Below are 15,224 nucleotides of genomic sequence, written 5' to 3'. Positions count from 1 at the left end.
AGATGCGGTTTGGTGAAAATATCTGCAGTTTGGCTAGCAGACGAGACAAGAATTAAATATATGGTATCGTGAGCAACATGACGACGTACCAAATGACAATCAATTTCAAAGACATCATTATGAGAAATTTGTATGGCACTTCTATCGTCACAATGAAACATGGTGGCAGAAGAGTGAGTGACCCCATATCAGTTAATAGCCACCATAACCAAAGCAGTTCAGATGTAGCATCAGCAAGACCATAATATTCAGATTCAGTGCTAGAACGAGCAACAACGGTTTTTTTTTTAATTTTTTTTTGCTACGACAAGAGATAAGAGAATCTCCAAAGAAGAAACAATAACCAGTTGTAGAGCGACGATCAATCGGATCACCGGCTCAATCAACATTAGAGTAGCCAGATAATACCAAGGAGGAGGTAGCAGAGAAGTGTAAACCATGAAAAAGAGTTCATTTGATATAATGAAGGATTTGAAGCACTGCAGAGAAATGAGTTGAACGAGGAGCATACATAAACTGACTGACTGGGTAGAACGATGGAGAGTAGTGGTAGGAGGAGATGCAGACACAGGTACAGAATCAACATCCGGTGCAGGTTCAACAGGAGCAGCAGGTGGGGTGAGCTGGTATCAGAATCACATAATCAAGAATGTGGTGATGCTTGAGTTCGGCTTTTCCATTTTGCTGAGAGGTGTGAGGACAAGAATGTTGGACAACAGTTCGCTAGTGACAATACGCCAAAGTATAGTGTGTGAAATATGGGCAGAGTTAGGTGGCTTGGTAGAAAACTAATTAGAATTGCAGAGAGAGAAGAGACCCCAGAAACTAGAAATTGAAGTCTTGCGGCTATGATACCATATTAGCAGAAAGAGTATAAATAATAATAAGAAAATATCATGCAAAGATTGATTTTCTATAATCATGCTAACATATATCATGTAAATGGATATATTTTACGATTTACTTATTTAATAAAATATATATTCAATAAAATTTAATACTTGTATTTATTTTTTTATATTTTATTTAAGTTTTTTACCTTTAATTTTTTTTAAAATCGAAGTCGGATTAACCATATATAATTTGAATTTAATTTGAAATTAAAATTAGAATCATGATCGCTTTAAAACCGAACTGAAATAAGGTGAAACCATTAAAAAATTGAAACTGTCTTGAACTGTTTTAAAGCGGGCCAGTTTAAATTCAATTCGAAAAATAAAATCAAATCCTTAATTCCGAACCAAAATCAACCCATGACCATATCTAATATATTATTTCTGTCTCATAATTTTTATTATTTTTTTTTATTTTAAAATTGTTATTTATTTTTTTAAACTAGAATAATGATAATCTGAGATCTAGAAAGAGATAGGGTTTTGGTACGAGTGAGTGAGTTTTATTCCTTTTTCTCTTTGTCCTCTAGTGATGCATAACCGCCACCCTGCTACAGTGTCACCTGTCATTATCATACAGCGCCCTAGCGTACCTGCCTTCTCATCATCATCAGGCGGCCATTTAATTCCCTTCTGGCGCTCGTGCTGATAGGGTCGTAGTAAAGCTGAGACTGTTCTCCTACTTCCCTATCACGTAAGATGAGTTGGGTCCCTATTTGATGAGTCCGGGCCCCGATTAGCCCGGCCTATCTGATTGTGAACTGGGTTGCGCATTAATGGGCCATCTTGCGTAGTGGGCTTTGATGGGTTTTGGGCTTGACTCTCTTACAAGGGCTCGATTGCAGTCTGAGTGTCCTTGGCCCAGCGGTTATTAAATAATATATAAATTCATTATTGTAATTTTATTTAATTTTTAAAAAATCTCTTAAAATATATATTAAAATTTAGTATATTTAAGATAGATATAACTAGAAAGTTAATAAAAGAAATTATATTTCTTAATATTTATAAAAAAATAAAATAAACAAAAATTATGAGATAGAAGAAATATTACATATTATTAAATAAATCATAAAATTACTACTTAATACTTATGTAATAATAGGAGAAATATTACATATTATTAAAAGAAATTGAATTAAAAAAATAAACAATCTAAAGGTGGGAAACTCACTATCCGGTCAATCGAGAATGATGTCCCTTTGCCCATAAACAAAGAGAATAAGATCTCAGAGAAAAAATAAGAATGAGAAAGAAATACCTTTTCAAGCTACAATGTGAATACATTTTTTTTATTATTTCTATTCTTTGAAGTTTGGATAGCCAAATTAAACATAGAAAATACATTGCATTTGATAATATCTAGTGAATTAAGAGTAGATATCAAAAGAATTAGAATACTAAACTATAACTCAAAATCATAAGAATCCCATAAACCCTAACTCGAAGGAACATTGGATAGCATGCACCCACCGCCCAATAGCATGCACCCACTGTCCAACACCTGCATTACACCGAACCAACCTAGCTTCCTCTTAGCATCCCTACAATGACATCAATTTACACTACTCCTAATCATATCGATAGAGCATCACTCAAATAAGAAAAAAAAAATAACAGTTTTAAATCTAGCCCATCTATCCAAAGCCTCCATAATTGACCATGATCGACCAATAAATCAATGACCATATCGACCAAAGAAGAAGAGCACCATGCAAACCAACTGATTCCATGATGATTGAGCACCAACGTCCACCAGAAAAAGAGATAGCGCATGATATTTTCGGTCTAACATAGTTATGCAAACCAACTGATTCCATGATGATTGAGCACCAACGTCCACCAGAAAAAGAGGTAGCTCATGATATTTTCGGTCTAACATAGTTATGGAGCCACTATTAGAGCAAATGAAGAGCTGTGACACTCATAATAGCCAACTCCTACACTTTTTGATGGAACTAGTCACAGAAAGAGCATCGAAAATAAGTATAAAAAATTAAGCCAAACAAAAATCCAACGCAAACATCAACCCTTCAAAATATCAAAATAAAAAAAAGAAAACACCTATTCACACGATTGGGCACCCTCCTTCAATCTATAGAGGAGCTCAACCCTATGCTTTCCTCTCTCTTTATTTCTCTCTCTATTTTTCTCTTTATCTGTTTAGTCCCTTTAAAAAAAAAACTTAACCATTTAAACTAAATGTGGTGTGGAAATTCTTAATTCAACCGCTTATTTTTGTAATAATTCGGGTTATAACTGTCCAAATATAAATAAATAAATCTCATTTAATTTTTATATTGTGATAAATTGTAAATCAAGTTTTATGCAAAATTTATCCTCTAATTTAGTAAAGGCTTTAAGAGTTATTAAAGTTACTGTCTTGAAGATAATTCTATCCCTCATTTGATATACCATGTATCCACTTCTTGTATCACATATTTTTTGTTCATTTTATTTTTTTTATATAGATTAAACAATGACAATTATTTTAGTTTATAAAATAATATTTTTTGGCTACTTTTAAATTGTATCCATTTTTTAACATAAAATATGGATATTAAGTTTTATACAAATAAAAAATCATTACTAATGATTTGAATTAAAGTTTAATGATAATTTGAATTATTATTTAAAAAAATAAAATATTAAAGACAAGTTGTATTGAAAATAAAATAAAGTTATTATAATTGATTTATATCTTAACCAAAAGGATAGGAGAGAGTAAAAATAAATGAATCTCATTTAATTTGTACAACTATTTATTTATATGTTGAGTTGAGCTAAATTTCTTGAATTCTCCTTTTGTTTTATGAAAAATATTTTTCATATTTTTTGACATTTAAAATATTTAAAAAATTAATAAAAATAATTTTTATTAAAAAAATTAAATTATTTTAAAGAAAATAACTTATTTTTTAATAAGGAAAAGACATTTTATATATTATGATAATTTGTAGCTACTTGTAACTGTTTTTATTTTTGAGTTTGTGATTGGCTTTGGGTTATGTTTGACTAGTAATTTATCCTGACAAGAAATCCTTAACCTGTGCTAGTGTTAAAACCCACTTGAGCAGTAGTATCACGTGAGGACTTTTGGTATGTGGTTCCAATTCTACTACATTACCAGTCAAATAATTGCATTGGACAACTGCTGCAATTCAAGACCTATTTGGTCAAATACAAGACTCCAAACTCCAAATATGGACAGCTTAATAAAAACAACAAATGAAATCCATTTTGTGGTCTTTTAGACTGATTTCATTTTGAAGATCTTGACAACATTTTTCATTCTTATGCATCTGTCCAAATCTCATTGTATTAGTAGAACCATTTCATCAATTTAGTCGTACATTTGGAAAACTATATAAAGGAACCAGAAAACCATTTTTCTACACGACTTCAAAACTCACCATCACTTGTACAATTCTTATATTGCTTCTGGAAATGGAATCTGAATACTTAATGGGAGGAATCATGGCTTCTTTGTTGGGGTTTGTGTTGTTGTATAGAATAACAGCACAGAAGAAAGCCACAACATCAAGAGGAGTTGCAAGATATGAAAAATTAGAGAGCTCTGAAAATGGAATAGACCAGGCAGAGAAAGACAAGAAACCAGATGTAATTATTGTGGGAGCTGGGGTTGCAGGTTCTGCTCTTGCTTATACTCTTGGCAAGGTAACTCTCTCTGTCTATTACTTCTTGTGTGCTTGCTTTTTAATCTATCAGAAATATGTGATTTACGTCCTTGTTTCCTTCTCTCCAATGCAGGATGGAAGGAACGTACATGTGATTGAAAGAGACTTGACTAGCCTGACAGAATTGTTGGAGAACTTCTCCAACCTGGTGGCTACCTCAAACTAATTGAGTTGGGACTTCAAGGTAACCAGAATAGGAAGTTCCAAAATTTTTATTACTGCAAACCAATGTTGTCTATCGGGCCCAGGCCCGGCCCATAACAAAAAAAAAAAAAAAATTCCTTCTCTTTTAACCAAATCTCCTCCCCTCAACCCATAAACTTCTAAGATCCTTCAGCTATATCCTGATTAAACCTATATTCTGCTTAAAAATTTCAATAATTTCTGCCAGAGGCTCCAAAATTGGGGTAGGTGAGTTTTATCCCTTTTATTCAATTTTTACGATATAATTTATTTTCTTTACCTTTTAATAGTGATTTTTGTGATTTGAGGATAAAAATTGGTTATATTTTAGTTAGATCCAATCAATGGAGTTTTATATTTATTTTTGGGCTTAATGATTTTTATAGGTTGATTTAAATAATATTTACAGCTTATTGAGTATTTTTGTTGAGTTTGGGTATTTTTGGGAGGACTAACTATGCCGAAATACTGCCGAAATTTTTTTAAAAAAATATATATAAATGTATTTAAAATTTTGTATTTTACGTTTTATATTATTGTTCTAGAGCATTTTTTTATTATTTGATATATTATTTTATTTTCTTTTTAATTCTAAGAGAGGATCCAGCTTACAGGATAGATACTAGGGGTCCTCCTGCGACCTAAGTCTTTTGTCCTAAGTATTCTGGTGAGTGGATAAATATATAACATTGATATTTTTCTTAAATATATTTATATGTGTATATGTTATTTTGTTTATTTAAAATGGGAAAGGATAAAGTTATTTTATATTTCTTGAATGAATGAAAATTTAATTTAAAGCACAGCTGAATAAATAGCCGATTACACTCTGTATATGCACCGAACAGATAACACCTTGATGACAGATGATTTATTTTCAGCATGATATATATTTTTATACTGTCTTTGGGACAACGCTTGATATACAGATAGCCCTTGGGGCGTATGTCAGGTGGTCACCCTTTGGGGGTAGCTCTGCACATGTGTATGACCAGTATTTTATTTGCTCTTGGGCCAAACTTGTCATTATAGAGCCTAAGATGCCAGCATTGCTCTCAGGCTGTTATTATGTTATTACACCTGAGATGCCAGCATTATCTGCAGGGAACATATTATGAGTGTATGCGGATTCTATTTTTCACAGTTTATGTTAAATTGATGGAATTAAATTATATTTATTCAGCTGACTTATTTTAGCTAAATATTTGGTACTATTAAGTACCTAAACTTATCTTTTCCCCTTTGTTATTTATTTATCCGCTCACTGAGTAGTTTGTACTCACCCCTTATATTTCTTTTAATATTTCAGTTCCTTTTGGGTGATCCGCTCAGTAGTCCTCATTTCCTAGTTTGTCATTCCTTCCACATCGTCCACTCAGAGTTTAGAGGAGGTCGGACCAATCCTAGGCCTTTTGTCGTTTCTTTTTTGTACTTTTGATAGATCATGTATAGATTGTACAGCCTAGTGAAGAATGTATTTTGTTTATTGTAAATATATTAGGGATTGACAGGTCCAACTATCAGTTTTTCTCTTATATGTTTTATAATTTGGAATTATAGCAGGTTACATGTTTTTATATGTATAAATATCAGGGGAAGTTCTGTCAGTTTTTCGGGTCATATCAGTCTCTACAGTTTGGGGATTGGGTGTGACAATTTTTGGTATCAAAGCTTAGGTTATAGATTCTGTAGACTTTCCTCGAGTTGGTATTTTTTTTATTATATTCTGATCATTCTTTTCGTATTTCTTTTTCATTTGTAGGACAATGCCGCCCAGAGTAGGTAATAGAAGTCGGGGCCGTGGTGTTCGTACAGCTAGATTAGCTGATATTGGTCGACCTCCTAGGGATCCTACAGTTGCACCTCCGCCTCTTGAAGGGGTGGCAGATCATGAGTTATCTAAAAGCCGAGAAGGACATGGAGAATCTGTCTCTCATGGTGTTGAATCAGGGGCATATCCGACTACACCATCGCCTTCCTCGGCACCTGCAGTTGCACCTCCTGTTGCACCTGCAGCTCCACCTTTTGTTCCACCTGTAGCACCAGCCCATCCTTTCCAGATAAATGCAGACTTGGGTGCTTTTGTGGCACAAGTAGTTACAGCAGCTGTTACAGCCAAACCTAGAGATCCGTGGGAGATAGTGGATCGTGCTAGACGTTTGGGAGCTTATGATTTTGAGGGTTCCTCTGATGCTGACATTGCAGATAAATGGTTAAAGAAAATGCTAAAAGTGTTTGAATTAATGAAGTTGACTGATCCAGAGAAGGTGGAAAATGTACATGGTTTACTTCAGGGTAAGGCTGATGCTTGGTTTGATGGCATTCGTCGTAGACATGGAGTCAGACTGACTTGGGATCAATTTATACATGAATTTCGCCAGGAATATTTTTCAGAAAGTTACAGGAAAGGAAAACAGGATGCCTTTTTCAGGTTGTTTCAGGGAAGCCTCTCAATACGAGAATATGTTGACAAGTTTGAAGATCTTTATTGCTTTGTTTCAGATATATTGCCTTCTGAGGAAGCAAAATGTGACAGATTCAGACAGGGTCTACATGTTAATATCAGATCATCTATGACCTGGTTCAGAGGTAATAACTTAAGAGAGTTGGTGGAAGCAGCTTTGAATGTTGAAAAAGTTAAGCAAGAAGAGAAAGAGTACGAACAGAAGATAAGTAGAAAGCATTTGCAGGGCTCACAGGGGTTTAGAGAAAGACCAACTAAGAGAGGGAGCAGTTCATTTCAGTCGCAAGCTGGATACAGTGGTAGTGGTAGAGGTTCCTTTGTTAACACAGAGCAGCAGGTTGCTCGACCCCAGTCCAGTCAGAGCTCAGTAGCACAACCAGCGGGTAGTTCCTTTGGGGCACAGAAACATGGACAAGGTCAAGGATATGATTCTGGGTTTGAACAAAGGAAGAGACATTTTCCTCAATGTGCCACCTGCGGTAAACATCATGCTGGGGAGTGCAGAAAGTTCGATAGGGGTTGTTTTGAATGTGGTTCTTCGGGCCATTTTAAGAGAGATTGTCCATTGCTGATAGCCAGAGACAGTGGTTCTCAGCAAGGATCAGTGGCGCCTCAGAATCTAAGGTATGGTGTGACACCAACACAGGGTGTACCTACAGCACAAGTTGGGCCTAACACAAGCAGAGCCAGTGGAGCTACTTCATCTTCTCAGTCTAGACCAACGATGCAACCTGGCAGACCTCGCACTCAGGCCAGAGTTTTTTCTATGACACAGCAGGAGGCACGAGCGTCTCCAGAGGTGGTGACTGGTATGTTAACTATTTTCGATAAAGATGCACACATTCTTATAGATCCTGGTTCCACTCACTCTTTCATATCTCAATCCTTCTCTAAGCATGCTGATAGAGAACTAAAACCTTTAGACTGTGGATTAGCTGTGAGTACTCCAGTTGGGGATTCTGTAGTATGTGAACATGTGTATAGGGATTGTGTTGTTAAGTTGGGCGACCATGAGCTGTTAGTGGATCTAATTCCTTTGTGTCTACAAGATCTGGATGTCATCCTAGGTATGGACTGGTTATCCCGTCATCATGCCACAATAGATTGCTTTGAGAAATCAGTGGTATTTAATAGTCCAGAAGGGTCTAAGTTCACTTTCTTTGGGGAGAGGCGTTTACTTCCTTCTTATGTGATTTCTGCCATGACTACTAGGAAGATGCTTCGGAAGGGTTGTCAAGCGTATTTAGCCTATGTGGTGGACAGTAACCTAGAAGGACCTAAATTGGAGGATATACCAGTAGTAAACGAGTTCCCTGATGTATTTCCTGAAGAGCTTCCTGGGTTGCCTCCGGATAGAGAGATTGAATTCTCTATTGATTTAAATCCAGGTACAGCTCCTATTTCTATGGCACCATACAGAATGGCCCCAGTAGAATTGAAGGAGTTAAAAGCACAATTGCAGGAGCTACTTGATAAAGGTTTCATAAGACCCAGTGTTTCACCTTGGGGAGCCCCTGTGCTATTTGTGAAGAAGAAGGATGGTTCCTTAAGGTTGTGTATTGACTACAGACAATTGAATCGAGTCACAGTGCGGAATAAGTATCCTTTACCCCGCATTGATGATCTTTTTGATCAACTCCAAGGTGCTAAAGTATTCTCTAAGATTGATTTGCGATCTGGTTATCATCAATTGAAGATCAAGGAGTCTGAAATACCTAAGACAGCCTTTAGAACTCGGTACGGGCATTATGAGTTCCTCGTTATGCCTTTCGGGTTAACTAATGCACCCGCTGCTTTTATGGATCTCATGAATAGGGTGTTCAAGCCCTACTTGGATAGCTTTGTTATTGTGTTTATTGATGACATTTTAGTATATTCCCGTAACAAGGAAGAGCATGAGAAGCATTTACGGATAGTACTGTAGATTTTGAGAGATAAACAACTATATGCTAAATTGAGCAAATGTGAGTTCTGGCTTGATCGGGTAGTTTTCTTGGGACATGTTATCTCAGCAGATGGAGTTTTGGTTGATCCTAAGAAGATTGAAGCAGTAGTCAATTGGGATCCTCCAACTAATGTTACAGAGGTTAGAAGTTTTCTAGGCTTAGCAGGGTATTATCGTCGTTTTGTTCAGGATTTCTCCATCATTGCAGCACCATTGACTAAACTCCTTCGGAAGAATGCAAAGTTTGAATGGACAGATGAATGTCAAGAGAGTTTCGAGAAGCTTAAAACATATCTCACATCAGCCCCAGTTCTTACCTTACCCTCAGGTACAGATGGATTTGTGGTGTATAGTGATGCTTCTCACAAGGGTTTAGGCTGTGTACTCATGCAACATGGGAAGGTGATAGCTTATGCTTCTAGACAGCTTAGACCACATGAATTAAGTTATCCCACCCATGATCTGGAATTAGCTGCAGTTGTGTTTTCATTAAAGACATGGAGGCATTATCTTTATGGCGTGACTTGTCAGATTTTTACAAATCACAAGAGTTTGAAGTATCTTCTCACACAGAAGGAGTTGAATTTAAGGCAGAGACGGTGGATTGAGTTACTTAAGGACTACGACTGTACCATTGAATATCATCCAGGTAAAGCTAATGTGGTAGCTGATGCCCTTAGTTGCAAATCCTTTAGTAATTTGGCTTATCTCAAAACAGTTTGGCTTCCTTTGTTACTAGAGATCAGATCCTTAAGGGTAGAACGAGCAGTGGATGATGCAGGAGCATTGTTAGCAACTCTCAAAGTTCGACCAGTTTTGATAGAAAGAGTCAGAGAAGCCCAAAATCAAGATGAGCAGTTGAGTAAGATCCGGAATGAAGTAAGAGATGGCACTCGTACCGACTTTTCTCTAAGGGAGGATGGAACTTTAATGTTTGGTGATAGACTATGTGTACCCAGAGTGGAAAGCTTGAAGAGAGAAATTATGGAGGAAGCCCATTGTTCTGCTTACTCTATGCATCCAGGCAGTACAAAAATGTATAGAGATCTTAAGGAAAATTACTGGTGGCCAGGTATGAAAAAAGAAATAGCTGACTTTGTGTACACATGCTTAGTTTGCCAACAGATTAAAGCAGAACATCAACATCCAACAGGAAAGCTGCAACCGCTCCCTATTCCGGAATGGAAGTGGGAACACATTACTATGGATTTTGTTTCTGGGCTACCTCGTACTTCGCGTGGACATAATGCAGTATGGGTGATAGTTGATAGGTTAACCAAGTCAGCACACTTTTTGCCTATCAGGATGGATTACTTTTTAGACAAGTTAGCAGAGATCTATGTCAGTGAGATTGTAAGACTTCATGGTGATCCAGTTTCTATTGTTTCAGATAGAGATCCAAGATTCACTTCTCGTTTTTGGCCTAGCTTGCAAAATGCTTTAGACACCAAGTTCAAGTTTAGCACTTCCTTTCACCCTCAGACTGATGGTCAATCAGAAAGAACGATTCAGACCTTGGAGGATATGCTGAGAGCTTGTGTGATGGAGTTTAAAGGAAGTTGGGATAGGTATGTGCATTTAATGGAGTTCTCTTATAACAATAGTTATCATTCGAGTATCGGCATGGCTCCTTACGAAGCTTTGTATGGGAGAAGATGCAGAACGCCATTGTGTTGGAATGAGGTAGGGGAAAGACAATTAGAAGGTCCAGAACTCGTACAACACACTACAGATAAAATTCAGCTGATCAGAAGTAGATTAAAAACAGCACAAGACAGACAGAAGAGTTATGCAGATCTGAAGAGAAGGGATATTGAATATAATGTTAGCGATAAGGTATTTCTAAAGATCTCTCCTTGGAAAGGGGTTGTACGTTTTGGCAAACGTGGAAAATTGAGTCCGCGATTCATAGGACCGTATGAGATTTTAGAGAGAATTGGACCAGTTGCTTATCGTTTAGCACTACCTCCAGAGCTATCTCAGATTCATGATGTCTTCCATGTATCTATGTTAAGGAGATACAGAAGTGATCCTTCCCACATCCTCCAGAAACAGCCTATCGAGTTGAGGGAAGATTTAACATATGAAGAAGAGCCAGTAGAGATCATTGCCAGAGAAGAGAAGGTTTTAAGGAGCAAGATAATACCCCTGGTTAGAGTTCGATGGAGTAACCATTCTGCTAAAGAAGCTACCTGGGAAAAAGAAGAGAATATGCGAATTCAATTTCCACATTTATTCCCTTCACCAGGTATGTAAAATTTTGAGGACGAAATTTCTTTTAGGAGGAGAGAATTATCGGGCCCAGGCCCAGCCCATAACAAAAAAAAAAAAAAAATCCTTCTCTTTTAACCAAATCTCCTCCCCTCAACCCATAAACTTCTAAGATCCTTCAGCTAGATCCTGATTAAACCTATATTCTGCTTAAAAATTTCAATAATTTCTGCCAGAGGCTCCAAAATTGGGGTAGGTGAGTTTTATCCCTTTTATTCAATTTTTACGATATAATTTATTTTCTTTACCTTTTAATAGTGATTTTTGTGATTTGAGGATAAAAATTGGTTATGTTTTAGTTAGATCCAATCAATGGGGTTTTATATTTATTTTTGGGCTTAATGATTTTTATAGGTTGATTTAAATAATATTTACAGCTTATTGAGTATTTTTGTTGAGTTTGGGTATTTTTGGGAGGACTAACTATGCCGAAATACTGCCGAAATTTTTTTAAAAAAAATATATATAAATGTATTTAAAATTTCGTATTTTACGTTTTATATTATTGTTCTAGAGCATTTTTTTATTATTTGATATATTATTTTATTTTCTTTTTAATTCTAGGAGAGGATCCAGCTTCCAGGATAGATACTAGGGGTCCTCCTGCGACCTAAGTCTTTTGTCCTAAGTATTCTGGTGAGTGGATAAATATATAACATTGATATTTTTCTTAAATATATTTATATGTGTATATGTTATTTTATTTATTTAAAATGGGAAAGGATAAAATTATTTTATATTTCTTGAATGAATGAAAATTTAATTTAAAGCAAAGTTGAATAAATAGCCGATTACACTCTGTATATGCACCGAACAGATAACACCTTGATGACAGGTGATTTATTTTCAGCATGATATATATTTTTATACTGTCTTTGGGACAGCGCTTGATATACAGATAGCCTTTGGGGCGTATGTCAGGTGGTCACCCTTTGGGGGTAGCTCTGCACATGTGTATGACCAGTATTTTATTTGCTCTTGGGCCAAACTTGTCATTATAGAGCCTAAGATGCCAGCATTGCTCTCAGGCTGTTATTATGTTATTACACCTGAGATGCATTATGAGTGTATGCGGATTCTATTTTTCACAGTTTATGTTAAATTGATGGAATTAAATTATATTTATTCAGCTGACTTATTTTAGCTAAATATTTGGTACTATTAAGTACCTAAACTTATCTTTTCCCCTTTGTTATTTATTTATCTGCTCACTGAGTAGTTTGTACTCACCCCTTATATTTCTTTTAATATTTCAGTTCCTTTTGGGTGATCCGCTCAGCAGTCCTCATTTCCTAGTTTGTCATTCCTTCCACATTGTCCACTCAGAGTTTAGAGGAGGTCGGACCAATCCTAGGCCTTTTGTCGTTTCTTTTTTGTACTTTTGATAGATCATGTATAGATTGTACAGCCCAGTGAAGAATGTATTTTGTTTATTGTAAATATATTAGGGATTGACAGGTCCAACTATCAGTTTTTCTCTTATATGTTTTATAATTTGGAATTATAGCAGGTTACATGTTTTTATATGTATAAATATCAGGGGAAGTTCTGTCAGTTTTTCGGGTCATATCAGTCTCTACAGTTTGGGGATTGGGTGTGACATTGTCACTTCTCATTCTTAGACTATATACATTTTGAGTGGCTGCAGATTGCGTAGAAGACATCGATGCCCAACAAGTATTTGGATATGCTCTTTACAAGGGTGGAAGAAGTACTAAACTTTCCTATCCCTTGCAAAGCTTTGATTCTAACGTGTCTGGCAGAAGCTTCACAATGGACGTTTCATCCAAAGGATGCGAGAAAAAGCTGCTAGTCTAACCAAGTAATCATCGTTTCCTTTCCAATTCCATTAATGAAACCTTTTTCATTTAACGTGTAAGTTCATAACTTAATTTCTCTAATTTCTCTTTACAGTGTAAGATTGGAACAAGGAACAGTAACATCCTTGCTTGAAGCAAATGGAACAATCAAGGGTGTCCAATACAAAACAAAAACTGGTCAAGAACTTGCTGCATCTGCTCCACTAACAATAGTTTGTGATGGTTGTTTTTCAAACTTGCGACGCTCTCTTTGCAATGCCAAGGTCAAGATCGGGTTTCAAACTTGCAATAGCTATGAATGTCTTATTCACAATTTCACTTGTAATTTATGGATTTTGCCTTGTAATGTTTGCAGGTTGAAATCCCCTCTTGCTTTGTTGCTTTGATATTGGAGAACTATGAGCTTCCATACCAGAATCACGGACATGTTATTCTGGCAGACCCTTCACCAATCTTGTTCTATCGTATTAGTAGCTCAGAAATTCGTTGCTTGGTTGACATACCAGTAAGCCAAAAACTGCCATCAATTTCCAATGGTGAAATGGCCAACTATTTAAAATCCATAGTGGCTCCCCAGGTATTAATAACTTGCTTATTTAGCCTGCTAATACAACCATTTGTTATTTGTTATTTTAACTTTTACTTAATTTGATCCTTAATATAGTTATTAGCTTAAAGGAGCTTTCGATCATGACTCAGTTTATAATGCATGGAGGAGATGTTCTTTTCTTTTCTTTTGAAATTACAAGTCATTACTCTTTGATTCCTTGGACTCATCAGGAACTTGCATGTTTCAGATTCCTCATGAGCTATTTGATGCTTTCATTTCTGCCATTAACAAAGGAAACATCAGAACAATGCCTAATAGGAGCATGCCTGCTGCTCCTCATCCCACTCCAGGTGCTCTTCTTTTAGGTGATGCATTTAACATGAGGCATCCTTTAACTGGAGGAGGAATGACTGTGGCGCTTTCTGATATAGTTGTTCTAAGGAATCTTCTTAGACCTCTACATGATTTAAGTGATGCATCTGGCCTTTGTGAATATCTTAAATCTTTCTACACACTTCGCAAGGTAGTCAAGCATATAGTCTGTCTATTTTCATAGAAAGAGAGCAAGGAAAAGAGTAAATTTATGTTAACCATGTGTTCTTTTCTTTCTTATCCAGCCAGTGGCATCTACTATAAATACATTGGCAGGAGCCTTATACAAAGTCTTTAGTGCATCACATGATCCAGCACAAGATGAAATGCGTAGAGCATGTTTCGACTACTTGAGCCTCGGAGGTGTATTTTCAAGTGGACCTATTGCTTTACTCTCAGGTTTAAACCCTCAGCCATTGAGCTTGGTTATGCACTTCTTTGCTGTGGCTGTCTATGGTGTTGGTCGCTTGGTATTTACATTGCCATCTGCCAAGAGGATATGGATGGGGGCTAGAATGATCTCAGTATGTATATTGACTACACTTTTAAGTTGTATGAGTCATAGTTTTTTGTTTCTTTTTTCCCTAATATTCTTCTTTTTCTTTAGGTTGCATCAAGGATTATATTTCCAATAATAAGAGTTGAAGGAGCTCAACATATGTTCTTCCCAAAGGTCATGGCAAAATACTGCAGACCCTTAGCTCTTTGAAAATTGAAGCAAGCAAAATGAATGATACTTGACGGCATAGCTAATCAAATTTACCCAGAACTAACCATTTATCTTGTACTAAATTGTAAACTAGAATAGGTTTTGATTCATCTTTCTTTTTTTTTTTTTTTAAGATTTGATGCAGGAATTTTCAAATGTAATACAACCGCTAATTAGACATTTATTCTTTTACTCTTTAACAAATTTGCTATGCAGTTAAATGAGTTATAGCCTTTGTTACTGATTATAGCTTGAAAGGAGAATTTGAATAATTAGTTTGAAGTAGAATTTAAATTCGAAACCTCTAATATCGGTCAAT

The 15,224-nt window shown here is 35.9% G+C and overlaps 1 pseudogene; it reads left to right on the top strand.

The window, feature by feature from the left end:
• Positions 1-4,221: 4,221 nt before the first annotated feature.
• Positions 4,222-15,019, top strand: LOC122724860 (annotated as a pseudogene).
• The last annotated feature ends 205 nt before the right edge of the window (positions 15,020-15,224 follow it).

Source organism: Manihot esculenta, chromosome 10 (genome assembly GCF_001659605.2).
Source record: "Manihot esculenta cultivar AM560-2 chromosome 10, M.esculenta_v8, whole genome shotgun sequence".
NCBI classification, from domain to species: domain Eukaryota; kingdom Viridiplantae; phylum Streptophyta; class Magnoliopsida; order Malpighiales; family Euphorbiaceae; genus Manihot; species Manihot esculenta.
This window is presented reverse-complemented; position numbering and strand designations above follow the sequence as displayed.